The sequence below is a fragment of the Canis lupus genome, chromosome 8 (assembly GCF_011100685.1).
Source record: "Canis lupus familiaris isolate Mischka breed German Shepherd chromosome 8, alternate assembly UU_Cfam_GSD_1.0, whole genome shotgun sequence".
NCBI lineage: Eukaryota > Metazoa > Chordata > Mammalia > Carnivora > Canidae > Canis > Canis lupus.
The window spans coordinates 5,361,079-5,377,887 of NC_049229.1; positions in this window are offsets into that span (position 1 = coordinate 5,361,079).

A 16,809-nucleotide genomic window follows, 5' to 3' on the forward strand; every position below is an offset into this window, starting at 1 on the left:
CCAGTATTGTCCTGCTCTCCATTCAGCCTACAACAATTAAAAAGGTCCTTTTGTGTGAGAGCGTTCAACTTGGCCTTCATAGATCTACATAAGAAACTTGGCATAAGAAACTCTGTCATAGAAGATTTACAGACTAAAACTGTTTATATAATGCTTAACTAACTGAAATGTAAAAAGTTCAGAATATCTCCTGTAATTTTAGTTTGTACAACAAATAACCATCTGGATGTGAAATTAAATTCACATATTTAAGCAGGACAGGTATGCATAGATATGCATATACGTAGATATGCACATATATGTGTCTGTTTGTATGTATGTTGTTATTACTGAGTTGCTTAGGGCATGCTATAGCCATTACATCAACTGCCGATGGAGGACAAATCAGTTTTGGGAAAAATATCATAACAATTGCATCACCATATTTAATTTTTAAACTATGTTAATCTGAAATTCGAAAAAATGCTATTCCCTGAACTTTGGCGGATACAGACTGTAAATGAGGGGACATTTATCTTACAGTAGTTCAGATAAACTGAGGATGAGGTTAAATATTGACTTTTTAATATATTTTATTCTTATCTCAGAATTTTTCTATAAATGACCCCATTTTATGTGCAACCCTATTGTGATGTTTAGGTAGGCATTAGTACTTTTCTAGTTTGTTTTAAGTACGTAGCACGTTTCGAAAATCATTGCAGGATACCATTTGGCTATTGACCAGTGGAACCCTATATATTCAGACCTCTGGCTTTCAACCATGTTGTTTATACACGGACACATACAGTCCTCTCCCTCCTATCTTTCAGTACCATTTTCATTGCCTCTATGTCTGTTCAAAGTGCCCATCCAAAGACAGCAACTCGATTTGGGGAAAATCGAATCAACTAACCAATCCTAGGCTTATTCAAATAGATACTATGGAGACTACAGAGAAATATATGTATAGTCTTTTTCTGCTGAAATATATCCAAACAAACAAAAGTAGCTGGAGAAACAGTTCATAGCAGATGAACAGAAAGCAGCAATTTGAGATAGAGCTACAATGTTCCAGCAATGCAGTACAGCTAAAGTGTGGGTGGGATCTGCTCACCCACAGGGCCACTGCACTGTGACCAGAGGACAGTGAGGCCAAGGAGAGCCTCTCAGAAGAAGAGAGGCTTCTGCTTGGTCCTGAAGGAGGAGTGGGGCTTAAACGAGAATTACCTAATTTAGGCAGAAGCTGAAGTTAGGATTCCTACTTGTAGACTATTCTGTCCAAATACGATTTGCAGTTCTTTAAAAGTTCATCTGCATTCTCTGTCCAGCCACACCAGGCTCCAAACAATATTGAATCAAAAGAAAGTTTCAATCTTTCTGCTCTTGCATTATTGAACACTCTGAATATTCCCCAGGCCTACTCTTTCTGAAAACACTTTCCTACCATATGCAACTGTCTGAGAAAATCTACTTGTATGCAGTAGATTGCTGTTATTCATTATTCATTACATTATTTAGTTGAACAACCTACCAAAGAAAACTTGATTCTATAGGGGGAAATGTACAAACTCAGAGAACTAAATTATTTTACTATAAATGCTTTAAAAAGAGCAAGCTTTATGGTCCTCATTATTTGGTGTGTGCTGAGGAAAACAAGTTTTCTCCAATGGAAAATAAGCCATAAAGGACAGAAGCTACGTGATCCAGTGTATTCAATAAAAATTGGAGGTGTGGATTCTGCTGGTAACACACTAAATGAATAAAGAAAGACCATTATGGTGTTTATAGTCCTCAATCAAATAATCAGCATTTATTGAGTAGCCGCTATGTGCCTACAACTTCTAATTTAAAGAAACACACGTTTTGCCAGCCTGGTTGTCATAGCGAGCTGATCGTGACATTCTGGAGCATATGGGGGTGAACAGACTTCTTTGATATGCCTGTTTCTGCAATCTTGCCTTGGTTTGTAGTTTTTCCTTACTCCAGGAAAAGATGTGGGCACATCCTTATCTTCCTGGTCACTCTCAGGTATTAAGCACCCAATTCAGTCAAATACTCAAACTCTGAGCCCTCATCTCATTTAAATGTCTCACCACCCTACTCTTCTCTTCCACTTCCTATGGTCCCACTGAGTTGGATGCTTTGCGAGGTCCACTATCCTCTCAAGTTGACCCAGTATGATCCATGAAAAAATTTGCCATCCTTTGCCTTGACAACTTGTTGGGGTGGGGGGCAGGTAGAGCAACTTCCCAAAGCAGCCATCTCTCTTTGTTCAAACCTCTGACCCTACTGAATGTGCCAGTCCAAGCCCCTGTGTTCCCTGTAAGCCCAGAGGACCCACGCAAAGTGCTCTGAGTAATTCTCTGGAAATATCCTTCACTTGGCTTGACAGTACCCCTTTATCTTGCCCCACGGTAGGGGACTGGGCCTCATAAAACAGGGTTCTTTTCACAGAAACCTCTTACCAGGCTTTTAGCTTTCTCCAAAACTCTGTATCTTCTGTTACGTAGCACTAATGGTTACAGTTTCAAGTCTCTCAGCACATGTTTTATAGGTGAGCTAGCCCCTCAATTTAGGATGGGGGATGTATTTGGAACATTCTTTATCGTTCTTGGTCTTTGGGACAAGTACTGTACAACAAAAAAGACATTGCATTGAACATGCTCTTACACGGCTTGCATTTCCCCTCTTAGATCAATGAATACTGTTTTAATAAGTTAACTCTGTAATTCTTTCTTTTTAAATTTTTTTTAAAGATTAAAAAAAATATTCATGAGAGACGCAGAGAGGCAGAGACATACATAGGCAGAGGAAGAAGCAGACTCCTGGCCAGGATCCTGATGTGGGACTCGATCCCTGGACCCCAGAATCACACCTTAAGCCCAAGGCGGATGCTCAACCACTGAGCTACCAAGGTGACCCTGAAATTGTTTCTTCATGAGATGGGAGCATATTTTGCACTAAGGTTTTGCACACTTTATGTTATAGCAAATATGTGCTGACTTAAGTATACCGGGCAGTTTTCTGTTACAAAAAGGCAAGTGTACTATGCTGCCAATGGTCTATGAAAATATCTGTCAGTAATTCGTTACCCAGCAGATATTTTTGAGAAAAGAAACACACTTGATGTGTCATTTCATGTTAAAGGTGACATGTTAACAATTAGTAAGAAATGAACACTTTTGAACAAAATCGATCTATGAGTGATCTTTCGAACACTCTGAATATAAAAATTTAAATTTATTTTTTATTCATTTTTTTTCTTCATGGTATATAATATTTTGTCAAAAGCAATACACAGACTGTGTATAATAATTCTCATAGCTGTTCACTGAAATATTTTAGAGATGGAGTTTTCTCATTGGTTCTGGAAATTGTCCAAAGAAAAGATGTGTGTGTCTCAAAACCTCTCTAGGAAGTATACGAATTTTGCATCTTCCAACTAATTTTCCATGTACAACAGACTAAGCTACCTTGAGGGAAATGGAATTTACCAGTTGAATTTCACAAATAACAAAATTGGTGATTGGGATTGAACAGTGAGTGTCATGATTCAGTGCTCACAGCCTTGTCTTGGCTCCATCGTGTCTTTGTGAGGCATCTTTTTCAGCTAAGAGAGCCATTGTAACTAAGTTTCCAAATAAAGTGAATTTGGAATCAGACCCTGAGTCACTGTCTCTCGGAATGTTAAGCTAATATTTTCAAATTAATAAAATGTTGAGTCACATATTTTTTACCAAAAATATTATTATTAATGGTAATTCTTAAGTGGCTACAAAAAGCTTTTTAACTGATACTGAAATAAGTTATTTAAAATTATGATTAACTGTATATCATTATTTTTAAAACTCTTTTATGTGTTTTGCCTTGGTATTTATTAGCACAGTCATCTGCAGATGAAATAAATATACTGATAAATACACATGCAAACATTGGAGTGTGTTCTTAATTTTTACTGATGTGGTACAGAGTAAGAAAATGTCGAGTGGGTCTTCATTAGCGGGACAGACTGCTCTGAAACATAAGCACATTCTCTCCATGTCACTCACTTGTTACTTCTAGTCCTTTATGGCTCTCCACCACTTCCGTGATACATTACAAATCCTTTGCAAGACACACAGAGACTTTCATTGTCTGACTTTTGCTTATTTTTTCCATGGTTTTCTCGAGCTATGTTCTCCTTGTATCTTCCTTCCCAATATGCTAAATGGTAGTTCCCTAGATGGACAGTCCTCTCCTATCCACAGTTTTGCAAATGTCACTCACTCAGCCTGGATCTCACCTCTGTACCTTGCCACTCCTTCCCTCACACCCCTAGTCTCTTTCTGGATCTGATTAACTTTGACATGTTCCTCAACATGTGTCCCAACTTGTTTGCTCTGACTCCATCATGGCACCTGCCACCCTAGAGAAGATAACACCTTGTGCTGATGTTCCTTCCTCACTAGACTGCAGATTCCTTGGAGAAACAGTACATGTACTGTGTCTCTGTGCTTCTGGAAACTGGGCTGCATATATTTGTATTTTATAATAATAATAAATTCATTGATTATTTGCTATGAATCAGGTACTTTCTATAGGTTGATTTGTGTAAGCCTCACAATAGGTCTATGAAACACATATTTTTTTTTTTTTTAACTTTTGTTTTAGTACCAGTTAACATGCAGTGTTGCATTAGTGTCAAGTGTATAGTATGGTGACTCAACAATTCTTTGCATCACTCGGTGCTCCTCACTATGAAACACATGTTATTATAAACCCCATCTGAGAAATGGAAAAACTGAGGCCCATAAGGACTAAGTAATTTATTCAAGGAAACACTGATTTCAGAAGTGGGATTTAAATTGGGAAATTTAACTCTTGAGTCACAGCTTTATTAAATCTAAGCGCAGTGGGCTGAATAGTGGCCCCAGAAGATATGCCCAGTTCCTCACCCCTGGTTCCTGGGAATGTGACTTTATTTGGAAATAGGATCTTGACAGATATAACTAATGTAAGGATATGAGTCCATCTTGGATTGCTGTCACTGTCCTGGTTTATAGTAAGCCATAAACTTAATGATGTATGTCTATATATATATATATATATATATATATATATATATATATATTTTAAAGATTTATTTATTTATTCATTCAGAGAGAGCGAGAGAGAGGCAGAGACAGAAGCAGGCTCCATGCAGGAAGCCCGATGTGGGACTCGATCCCGGGTCCCCAGGATCACACCGTGGGCTGCAGGCGGCGCCAAACCACTGTGCCACCGGGGCTGCCCCTATGGTTGTCCTTATAAGAGACAGAAATAAAGACACTGAGATGTAGAAGGAAGGAGGCCATGTGAAGACAGGCAAAGATGGGAGTTATGCAGCCACAAACCAAGCAATGCCAGGAGGCACCAGAAGCTGGAAAAGCAAGGAAAGATTCTCCCGTAGAGGCTTCAGAGGGAGCATGGCCTTGCCAACACCTTGATTTCAGACGTCTGGCTGCCGTAACTGAGAAAATACATTTCTGTTGTTTTAAGCCACCAAGTTTGTGTAAACTTGTTATGGTAGCCCTAGGAAAGGAACAGACCAATCTATTTTGCTTTTGAAAGCTATTCAAAAAATATCTGTTAAATGAATGAATGCATTTCTTGAATGTCTGTGTTCCAGGCACCAAGAATGGGAAGATTATTGAAACCTACTTGCTTGTCTTTAAAGATCTCACTGTCTAACATCTTCAGAGTCTTTCTCTTATATTGCCTCTCTCCTGGTTGAGCTCTGAGTTTTCTTTTGTCTCATCCAATATGAGACTGCTAACATCTCCATTTTCCTTTTCTTCTCTTCAAATCACCTTCAATATTTCTGCTAGTTATTTCTCTAGAAATATTTAAACTCTGCAGACAAATAGCCTTTTAAAGTCAAGAGATGGGTTATTTTTCTATTCTGCAGAAAATCAAGCTTAAAGTTGGCAGTTCAGGCCTCCTTCATCTGGATCTTTCCATGACCTCTCTTCCACCATTCTTTATTTTTTTAAAAGAAATTTCATTGTTTTTTAAAATATTTTATTTATTTATTCATGAGAGACACACACACACACAGAGAGGCAGAGACACAGGCAGAGGGAGGTTGCAGGTTTCATGCAAGGAACCTGATGTGGGACTCGATCCCGGGACTCCAGGATCACCCCCAGGCTGCAGGCAGCACTAAAACACTGTGCCACTGGGGCTGCCCTCTTCCATCATTCTTTATAGTAACTTCATGAATCATGCTCCTCTGGTCTAAGCCACCCTCACCTTAAACCTGCATCACGAGAACCTCCTAACTGGCCTCCCATTGTGTGAGACATTAACTCACACCATGCTACTCCTCCATTTGAGACTTCCAGTGATTTCTTATCTCAAAGTGGAGCTGCAGTACTTTTTATGATCTACAAGCTCCTACTCTGCCATGATGCCTTAGTTTCCTCTGCTCCAACACCCTGACCTCCAAAGAAGTCACAAGACTTACAGGAGACAGTCCTCCCTTGGGGACTTCTTGCTTGCTATTTCACTGCTTAACACCGATTTTCCCAAGAAGCCCCCTGGTAACTTCCCTGTGTCTTGAAGGCCTTCACCATCTCCCTGATGTCCTTATTTAAAATTTCAACACCCCATTTCCCTGGTAGTCTATGTCCTCCTGTTTGTGTTTCTCTCCATAGCACCTTCCCACCTCTATTATACTATGTGTTTCCCTTACTGATCTTACTTGTTGTCTGCCTCTCCCATGAGAATGTCAGCTCTTCAAGGGCAGAGGACTGAGTCTGTTTTGTCCATGGTCGTGCTCCCAGGACAGGGCCTGGCACATGGCAGGCTTGCTGTTTTGGATAGATCAGGTTTCCTCGTGCCTCAAAGCGCACCTCAGTATAGCTCTGAGAACCAGAGAGTAAGTGGTCTAAAGAGGAAAGGGCTGAGTCTCAGATCCAGAAGTTCCCATCAGGGTTGGTCTAGTCGTCTGGGAGAAACTGGCTGGAGATGCTGAGGAGGTTGAGCCCGATGGACAGGAGTCTGTCACTCAGGTAGACACCAAGAAACAATCGGGGTAGTGCTGGCAGGTGGCCGCCAGCAGCCCTGTGGCCATAGGCCTGACGTCAGGTGAAGCACGGCACAGGTAGTGCGAGATGGAAGATTCACAGTCAGCCTGCGTCTGGGGACTCTGCCGGCAGGTGGCAGCATTCGCCCCGTTAGGCTGGGGCTCGCACAGCCCCTGTGGCTGTGGGTGGAGAGGACAGTAGAAGGCTGAAAACACAGTTCTGAAGGGCCTGTAGAACTCAGTGGTCTGGACTGGATGACTGGCTGATTACAAACCTAAGCACTGGGAATACATTCGAAATTCTCTTCTAAGTTCGAGATACCTTGAGGGGGCTAGGTTCAGGGTAGAGTTCTGTTATCATCTCTAGAGAAGCAAGGCCAGAACCAATTGGAAAGAAATTTGAATGATGGGTCCCAGGGTGGGAGGCTCAGTTCTTCTAAATACCTTTGCTCTAAATCCCAGAGGTTATAGGATTGACGTGAAAAGTGGGCCGGGAGAAGAAGAGGCAGTCAGGGGACCCCCAAGTCCCTGGCACTTGCCTCGCTCTGCATCTTTATCATGGAATGCTTGGTTGATCCTTGTGTTTCTAGCTAAATACAGCACACGTGACCAAGGAAGGCTGGCTCAGACCCACAGCTGTATTTTGGTTTGCCAAGAAAGTTTTAAGATTGACTTTGAAATCCTTTCAGTGGGGCCTTGATGGTATAGCTTGCCGTAGGCTCCAGCCCTCTTGCGCTTCTCATATTGATGTTACCTGGCTCGCCCTGAAGGCATTTCTTTTTGCTTCCCCTAACTGTTTTGCTTACCCTCCGAGGTTTAGTGCAAACCTTTTCTGACTTTCTTCCTCTCAAAATTAATTGCTCTCATTACTTATCATTGTGGCTTTACTTAGTACATCGTGTTTTTCTTTGCAATATGAATACCTGTTTACATACTCGTTTTCTGCTCGAGATAAAAACCCTCTAAGGCCAGGAGCTAGGCCTGAGTCATTGTATGCTTCTTCAGTGACTCCTACAGCATCTTGGACTTAGAAATACTCAATAAATATTTCAGTTGGATTTATTAGTGAGGGCAATCTTTGGTCATCTTGAAAAACAAGAATTCTTCAGAAAGTCACCAATATATCCATTTTTATATCACCTTTGTTATTTCTTGTCATCATTAAAGTTAATCACAGAGAAAAAGATCAATTTGCAAATGCTCAATCCAATCTGGCTGCTTCATGATTCACATAACTGAATCATGCTGGTTAAGGTCAAATGATTAAGCTAATTGGATTGAATGACCACTTCTTCAGTGAGCAGTCCCTTTCTCACCACCAATCTTGAAATAGCTGAGGCAATCAGTTATGTGTACAGAACATACAAACATGGTAGCACCATGTGACTTCAAACTTAGACAAACTGTGTTTTGGGGTCTGTGTGGACACAGTTCTAGGTTTATTTGCAATTTCCTATTTTTTAAGGAGGGCTTAGGGCATGGGCAGAGAGGGAAAAGAAGGGTATGTTGGCAGAAAAGTGAGAAACGTTGCCGTGGTCCTGGATATCTGCTGGCCTGGATATCCTGGAAGGAGCACAGGAGAGGTTTTTGACCAAAAAAGAAATCTGTCTGCATTGACAACAAGGTAAACATACGCATCAGCAGGAGTGCTAAAGGGGCAGCTTTGATCTCTCTGGGACTGGGTGGGGGATTCTGTGGGTCTTGCTGCTCCTGAGTCTTGCACTCGCTGGTGCCTTATTCTCTAAATTTAGTCTTTTCACTTATATTATTCTGGTGACAACTAAATGAGCCACTTTATTAACTGCAAGAGTTGCATGGAGGCAGAAAGTAACTTACTAGTTAATAGGATGAGAAACAGGGGTAGTATGCGTCAGTTCCCACCTTCCAGATCCTTCGAGTTTAATTGGACCGTTAGTGACTCCTCCACCCTCCCCCACCCATTAGTTACTTCAAATCAAGGGGAAAATTAAACCACCTTTATAAATGTGAAGTCACACCGTCACCTTCCAGGGTGTCAGCACATGATATTTTATATGACAAACTCAATGATTCATCCGAAGAATGGATACATTTCAAACATTTTTGTTTGTTTGGAGGATGAATCATATCTTTTTTCTGATGAAAGTGTTTCTGCTGAAGTATGCTTGGCTAAGTCTGGTGATAAACTGGCATTGCCTGAGTTCACCCCCACTGATGGTGGAGCTCTGAACATGTGTCAGGTGACAGGGAACTAGCCTGGGTTCGAATAATATGACAGTCTCATTTTAGGGGTTAGGTAATGTGTGTGTGTGGGTTCATGTGTGTCTGTGTGTGTGTGTGTGTGTGTGTGTGTGTGTTTTCAAGTATGTCATGGTTAGCTATTCATTTTTTTTCCTGCTAAGGTGTTCTATTATTGTTGTGTTTCTGTAGGATGTCCTACACTTTTTTGTAAGTGATAGGGAGACTAGCTCTGCTTATTTAATTGACATCTTGAAACAAATTTTACTTTCCTGGCTGGAGTGGATAAAGGCAACATATTCCATTCACTTATTTCCTTTGGATTTAGGGGCTCCCCTCCGCCCTCAAGGGTCTGCATGAAATCTAGGCAACTGTGGTTATTATAAGGCTTTGGGGAGAAATCAGCAGTTGCGGTGGTGATAGACCTACAGTAAATAAAAGTACAATTTGCCTGTTAACGTAGATTTCGATTTGTTGCATGTGAATGAAGGTTAGAAGTAAGAGTAAGGATGGAAATCCATTTCAAAGGCTGCAGGGGCTGCTGGCTCTTTCATTCTTGGGGGGGGGGAGTTAATTCAATGTCTTTTGTTCCAAAGTGAGTTTATAGTTAATTGAGAAAACTACAAGTATGTGACCTTTTTGGGGGGAGGATCCTCCCAAATCTGATGGATTTAGAAGCCATCAGAGATCTTGATTGTCTAAACCAACTCCTTATTCTACAGATGAGCCTAAATGGCCCTCAAAATCATTTCCCTAAGTTCCATAGACTAGTGAGAGTGTCAGGACCACACTGAAGGTCTTGACACTCAGTCCAGGTCTCCTTCCTGCAGCCTGTGTTCAGATACCCTGTTACCTTCCTTCTCCAGGAGAAATATGCAAGACCCCAAAGTGGGTTGCCTTCAACCAAGCAGATATGCCAAGGCTGAGGTGAACCGTGTGATGCCGGGAAACAAGGGGGGGAGGGCCGGGGCTCCGAGGGTTGCGCTTGAGGCACAGCCCTCATCTTTCCACCACTTCTGCTGCAGCACCCGGTGGCATTTAGCATCCCTCTCTATAGGGCGGGGAATGTGCTTTCCCAACACGGTAGAGGACAGGTCCTGGGGCTCTTGAAGTTTCTTGCCTTTCCCCAGGGGGATCTGAGACCTTGCCGGCCTATCGCATTTCGCATTTCGGGGATCCTACATTGGTCCCTTCTGTGGCCATTGTCTCCACTATTCGATCTCTGTGACTATGGCATTAGCATTCCCCTCCCTTCCCCCCTTAAATCGCTTCTAAGAGTTTTAGAGAATCTGGAAGGATTGCAAACCTTCTCCTTCTGGACTGCTTACTCTGCCAACTTCCCTTAACTCTTTTGGCTGCTATAGCCATTTGACTTTTCTGCTGGGCAGGTAGTAGTAATTTGGGGGGTCCCTAATTAGATTCCAGCAGCTCAATTCCCTGGTTCATTTACCCTGAGCCACCCTCAAATTGAATTGTTTTTTTTTTTTTCTCACGGCCAACCCAAGCAGGAGTGGATCCTGGGGAATTACACAGAAATAACAGCCTTCTCCCCTTCCCCAGCCTCTGACTCATTCGCCTGCCCTTTTGTGCCTCCCCCCATTATGCCTTCGCAGCCACATGCTCTGCGCCTTCTGCTTAAGTTGTCTGAGCTGGTTTCCTCCATGAAGCATCGTGATGTACAACACGTACAGTCCCAGGGCCAGATGAATGGTTTTCCATTAGAAGTACACTGTGCCATCTGGGGCACCTGGGAAGATAATGCCACAAAGACGCCCCCATCTTTCAAACACTCGGAAGGAGAGATTTGTACCGCCCTGCCCCGCTCGCCCGACTGCTGCCATCGGCCTCCTGGAGCCTGCACGGTCCCCCGGCCCGGTCCGGTCCGCACTCCGCGGGAGCGCAGGGCGCAGGGCGCAGGGGACACGGGGGAAGCACAGTGACCCCGCAAACCGTCCACACAAATAAAAGCAGCCCCTCAATTACAGCAATCAGGTGAAATACTCGCCGTGAAGACGGGCTTAAAAGAACTCGAGCACTGTTTGAAGAGAGCAGGGCCCTTCACTGGGCCACAAAATCAGTGCTTGCTTATTTTAGCGCGTTTGTTATTTCTTCTGTGATTACAAGTTTTGGGGGGGGGGGAATCTCAGATGCAACAGAAGCCTTCTTAACGGATTTCTTTTGTGTGTGTGTGAATGTGTGCACCTCGGTTTCTTTTAAAGCCTGTTAAGACAATGCTGTTGCCTTAAAAAAAAAAAATCCTGATTAGTATTCTGCATAAGGTACAGTCTTCATTGCAGTAGATATATAAAATCTATCTTCACTTTCACCACCTGTCACCTGAGAATTTTAAAATGATCTAGCTTTGAGATTGCAGGAAGCAGCCTTTTTGATTCTCATCTTTTCTCCACGCTCCCCCCACCCCTTTTGTCATTGGCACTGCGTCTACAGTGAACTCCAGTCCATTTTTATTCCTTTGTCAAATGCTTTTATTCACGGGAAACTGAAGGCACATGTTTACTAGGGATAGAAATAGAAACACAATAAAAACCAGTTTGATAGATGATCTAGCCTATTCTTCACACTTCCCTGTTGTTTTATTGATTTACAGAACACAAAGACTAATCCGAATTTACATTGCTTGTATTTCTCCAGATCTCAGAGGACTTGTTCCCCTTTGCTCAGATTAACCAAGCCAATTTTTTTTTTCTTTGTATCCAGTAGCCTCGGTGACAGCCGAATGGCCTGTCAACTAATCAATTTATGCTGCAAAAACTAATTTTTACTTTAAACAAACATCCTAACATTGTGTTGACACAATTAAATGATTTCTGCGTTATACCATATATCTCACACACACCCAGGGAGCAGGTAAGAGCTACAGCTGAGATCACACGCACGTGCTCCTGCATCAAATTAAATATTTTCCCCTTAATCCTACCACCAGCAGCTGTTAGGTACCCGGGCTTATTGCATATGGCCTACATAATGAGACCGATCCAGGCGGTTCCGGCTTCTCCACTGAATGCTGAGTAGCTTTCTTCCCCCCAAGGACATTAAGAGTTACCGCTATTGAAAGAAGTTCTCCTGCCAGTGAAGAGTCTCAGCATACATGTTTGGAGATGAGGGGAGAAAGCATTTAAAGCCGGAGCTTCTACCTTGATTAAAATAAAAGGGATTGGCCCTCTGCAAAGACTTGAACCTGGCAAACTCCCCAGAGTTGGCGGCAGGATGAAGAGGAGAGAGGGTGGGTACAGCCAGAGAGGAGATCTTTGCTCTCTCCGAAACCTGTCATAAAATTAGGTCAACGTGATTTTGTATTTTAATGAAATAACTTCAGGGTAAGCCCGAGACTTGGAGGCCGCTAATACTTTTATGCTAGAGTGGCTTGTCATGCTTGACGTAATGTCTGACTCTGTATGAGAACCATCGAAGCTAATGTTCTCCATGGCTAATCTGCCTTTAGCTGCTCCTGTCCTTTTAAATTCTCAGTAGCTGGAGCATCCATATGGATTTTCCTATCTCTAACAGTATAAACACAGTGCAGGCTACACATCATCATTTCAATTGTCAAAACAGATGAAAGGATTTCTGATACTCCAATTAAACTAACCTGAAAAAAATCATTTTAAAATATGCTCCATAAAATAACCTGAATGTTAAAACACAAGAACCTTCCAACCATTTCCTCTGGCTGTATCGTTAGCGTCCTTCCCCCCCCCCCCACCCCAAGTCCTTATCTGATTTGATTACTTTTAGAATGAATTTAGTTTTGAACATGAAAGCTGAGGAAGCTAAATTGGAAGAATAATGGCTTGGCATTTTATGTCATTTGGTTGAAATTGCAGGTGTGGGAGTCAGGCCTGCTTCTCTTACTCGTGCTTGGCTATTTCCCCTTTAATTTACCGAATTTGAAATGGATTGCCGGTTCCAAATTACACTACACTTAAGGGACTTGCAAAGAATGCTCATGATTTAGGATCCTACATTATTGCCTTGATGAAAAATTATGCAGACACACTCACAGCCCTACAAGAAAACTACTTCTTGTAAAACAAGAGTATTTGACAAACACCAGGAAGCTGAAGATGATAAAACACATTCTAAGCTCCTTTTCTTATTAATCAAGAGGGGGTACTGTGTTAATGGTGGTCTGTGGTGTCGCATGGGAAAGAATCCGTGCAAGAGGGTATGTGAGAGATGGTGTATGGTAGCGGTGTCCTGGATGACTTCAAAAATATTCTCTCATTTGAAGCCACTGAGATTACAGGGTAGTTTCTAAATACCAGGATTGTAATTACCCTCAAGTGCCGAAGGTAACTTTTGTTATAACTAACAGTACAGTTGACCCTTGAGCAACATGGCAGTTAGGGATGCTGACTGCACCCCCTACCTCCCTCCACCTGTGCAGTTGAAAATCTAAGTGTAACTTTTGATTCCCTAAAAACTTAACTGCTAATAGCCCACTCTTGACTGGAAGCCTTACTGATAGCTTAAACAGTCAATTAGCACGTATTCTGTATGTTATATGTATTATATACTGTATTCTTGCTATAAACTAGAGAAAAGAAAATGTTATTAAGAAAATCTTAAGGTGGGGGGAATGCCCGAGTGGCTCAGTCTGTTAGGCGTCCAACTCTTAGTTTTGGCTCAGGTCATGATCTCAGGGGCATGAGATTGAGCCCCACATCAAGCCCCATGTTCCCTGCTCAGCAGGGAATCTACTCTCCCTCTCCCTCTCTCCCCCCCATGAACACTCTCTGTCTCTCTCTCTCAAATAAATCTTTTTTAGAAAAAGAGAATCACAAGAGAAAATACATTTCTAGTATTGTACTGTAACAAATCTACGCATAAGTGGACCTGCATAGCTCAAACCTACCCTGTTCAAGGGTTCATTGTATTTCTGAATAGAATAGAGGGGGCATCTTTAACGAATGGGCAGTACTCATAACTATCAATACTACTTGCTTAAAAGGGATACATACTTTAATTTCAAAGCTTTGCTTCTAACTCTGACTTTAGCCCATCTATTATTATTATTTTTAAAGATTTTATTTATTTGTTCATGAGAGACACAGAGAGAGAGAGAGAGGCAGAGACACAGGCAGAGGGAGAAGCAGGCTCCATGCAGGGAGCCGGATGTGGGACTCGATTCTGGGTCTCCAGGATCAGGCCCTGGGCTGAAGGCGGCGCTAAACCGCTGAGCCACCCGGGCTACCCGAGCCCATCTATTTTTAATATTATTTGTATCTATGAGAGTGATACACTAAGACATGTTACATATGCTAGATGTTTTGGTGGCATATATGAGGTTGACTTTTTCAAGTTTCAAGTTAGTCACTCTGAGCAGCCTCTTTAAGCAGCCATGCTCAGCATCTGTCCCACATCACGTGCCTGAAACCTGCCAAATAGGTGGTCAGGGAAATAGGAAATGTGTGGTTTAACCTCCAAATATGGCCCAGAATATGGTGGATTTACTGACATGCCACATACACCTGAAAAGAGTACATATTCTGTTGGTTGTGGGTGGAATATTCTGTATAGCTGTGAACTTGTCTATTTTTCCTTAGTTCTATCACTCTCTGCATCATATATTCATATATGGGCAAAAGCCCAAGTTTCTTTATTTTGGAATCTACATTTTCTCTATTAATATAGCCACTGTAGCTTTTCTGGTCTAGTGTTTGTATGGTGTCTTTTTTTTTTTTTTTAAGATTTTATTTATTTATTCATGAGAGACAGAGAGAGACACAGAGAGAGAGGCAGAGACACAGGCAGAGGGAGAAGCAGGCTCCACGCAGGGAGCCCGACGTGGGACTCTATCCTGGGACTCCAGGATTAGGCCCTGGGCCAAAGGCAGGTGCTAAACTGCTGAGCCACCTGGGGATCCCCTGTATGGTGTCTTTTCATATATTTTTAGTTTCACCATGTTATTATAATTAAAGTGGGTTTTTGTAGACAGCTTATAGCTTGATCTAATTTTTTTAATCCATTCTGACAATCTGTCTTAATTGGTACATTTAGATCATCTATGTTTAAAGTAGTTATATGTTAGTATTTGAGTCTACTCTTTTATTTTTCTGTGTATTCCCTTTGAATTTTTTTTTGTTTCTCTGTTCTCTTTTGCATTCTTCTAGGTTACTTGAATATTTTTAGTACTTCGTTTAATTCCTCCATTAACTTTTTGAGTATATCTTTTGGTATTAAGTTTTAGTTGTTGCTCTAGGGATTATAATATAGACATCTAGCTTTCCAGTATTTATAATGAATATTTTACCATTTCAAGTAAAATGTACAAATAAAAGCCTAATGACTATATATGCCCTATTTATTATAGTTTTTATAAATGTTATATCTGTGTATATTCAACACCTCCTAGCCCCAGCTAATGTTGTAAGGTTTTCTTTTCAAGAATCACATATCTTACAAGGTACATAATAGGAGAAAACTAGGTTATGTAATTTATGCAAGTGTTTACCATTTCTGTCACTCTTCCTTCATTCCTAAGTTTCAAGTTCCCCCTCTAATACTATTTTTCCTCAACTTGAAAGACTCCCCTTAGCATTTCTTCTAGAGCAGATCTGAGGGTGACAAATTCTCTTAGTTTTCCTTCATTTGAGAAAGTTTTAATTTCAACTTTATTACTGAAAAATATTTTCACTGGATATAGAATTGGGAATTGATAGTTTTGTTTTTGTTCGCTTTTTTTTTTTGGTCCAGTGGTTAAAGGATGTTTTTTTGTTCCCAGTGATTAAAGGATGTTTCCACTGTCTAGGCCCTGTAATTTCCATTGAAAAATTTGTGGCCTTCTCTGTTGTTTTCCTGTATGTAAATAAATAATATATTGTTTTTCTCTGGCTGCCTTCAGGGTTTTTTTGTTATATTTGGTTTTCCTCAGTTTGGTCATGTTATGTCTGAGTATGATTTTCTTTGCATTTATCCTGCTTGGGATTCATTGAACTTCTTGAATTTGTAACTTGTGTCAACAATTTACTCTTCTGTAATTCACTAGGTAAAACTACTTTTATAGCTATTATACACTTCCCTGTCAGAGAAAGTCATAGTAGTGCATTCCTGATACCAAATTTTAAAAATGGGCACAAATGAAAGATATACTGAAGATGAGAAAATATGGTTTTCAGTTTCTAAAAGATAAAAAAGGGTAGGTAGGATAAAAGTATATGAACCAGCCAAAGAATTAATCTTCAGTCTTCTTTTTTTTTTTTTTTGTTTTAGATTTATTTATTTGAGAGAGAGAGAGAGAGACAGAGAAAGAGAGAGACAGAATGAGCGCATAAGCAGAAAGGACAGGTGGGAGGGAGAGAGAATCTTAAGCAGACTCTACACTCAGTGCAACATGGGGCTCAATCTCACAACACTGAGGTCACAACCTAAGCTAAAACCAAGAGTCAGACTCTCAACAGACTGAACCACCCAGATGCCCCTAGTCTTCAGTCTTTCATAAGTTTTAAAAATGTCTTACTATGAAGATGTTATGTTCAGAGTTAAAAAGATGATCAGGAGTTAGCATGAATTCACTCTGGAAAAAAATCATATCAGATAAAACCCAA